Below are 1,437 nucleotides of genomic sequence, written 5' to 3'. Positions count from 1 at the left end.
CAGAGTACAACAGTAAAATACTGCTTTTACAATAATCATCATAGTCATAATACTCTAATGGTAAAATAATAGTACAACAGTCAGTTTGAATACGTCACACTTTACTGATTATACTGACACTGAAGGACATTTACTGCAGCAGTGTTTTTACAGTGGTACTAGTACTTTTACTATAACAGTGTTTTTACTGTTTGATATCAGTACTTTTATTTTTACAGAGTGGTATTAGTACATAAACAGAGCATTTTACATAACATATAACTTTACAGATTATTAAAACAACAGATACTCAACTAATACATGATGTATTATTATAGATTAAAGTACTCCGCAGTATTTGAAGTGATGAACACATTAATGCATCAAAAAATATAATGTATATTATTCTGCATCATGAGAGCTTCTGGTACTTAAGTAAACATTTTAATGTAACACAGTATTAGTACACTGTGGTACTACTAGTACTTCTTCCACCGCTGCCTGTTGTCAAAGATTTAAATTTATATAAAAATATAATGTTTTATTGATATAAGGTTATTAATATAAGGTTATTAATTTAATGTTATTAATTTAATGTTATTAATATAAGGTTATTAATATAAGGTTATTAATATACGGTTATTAATTTAATGTTATTAATATAATGTTATTAATTTAAGGTTATTAAATTAATGTTATTAATTTAATGTTATTAATATAAGGTTATTAATATAAGGTTATTAATATAAGGTTATTCATTTAATGTTATTAATATAAGGTTGTTAATATAAGGTTATTAATTTAATGTTATTAATATAAGGTTATTAATATAAGGTTATTAATATAAGGCTATTAATTTAATGTTATTAATATAAGGTTATTAATATAAGGTTATTAATATAAGGTTATTAATTTAATGTTATTAATATAAGGTTATTAATATAAGGTTATTAATATAAGGTGTCATCGTGGAGACTTCAGGGAGAAACAGGAAGCTGACTTCTTCTATGGATTCAGCTCACAATCACATCTATTGTCTGTTTATTAATCTGCTGCTTCTTTATTGATGATCACAGATATAGATCATAGATAATTCATATGTATTTGATGTCTGTGTCTCAGCTTCTCTGTGTTTTTAACTTTAAATGTTTCTCCTCCAGGAAGCTGAGGAAGTCTGAAGACATGAGATTCTACTTCACCGCTGTTTGTTCACCGCTGTTTGTTCACCGCTGATTGTTCACCGCTGATTGTTCACCGCTGTTTGTTCACCGCTGATTGTTCACCGCTGTTTGTTCACCGCTGATTGTTCACCGCTGATTGTTCACCGCTGTTTGTTCACCGCTGATTGTTCACCGCTGTTTGTTCACCGCTGATTGTTCACCGCTGTTTGTTCACCGCTGATTGTTCACCGCTGTTTGTTCACCGCTGTTTGTTCACCGCTGATTGTTCACCGCTGAT

Source organism: Cebidichthys violaceus, unplaced genomic scaffold (genome assembly GCF_023349555.1).
Source record: "Cebidichthys violaceus isolate CVI_PGR_0920_01 unplaced genomic scaffold, fCebVio1.0.p SCAF_129, whole genome shotgun sequence".
Lineage (NCBI taxonomy): Eukaryota > Metazoa > Chordata > Actinopteri > Perciformes > Stichaeidae > Cebidichthys > Cebidichthys violaceus.
Note: the sequence above shows the minus strand (reverse complement) of the source record.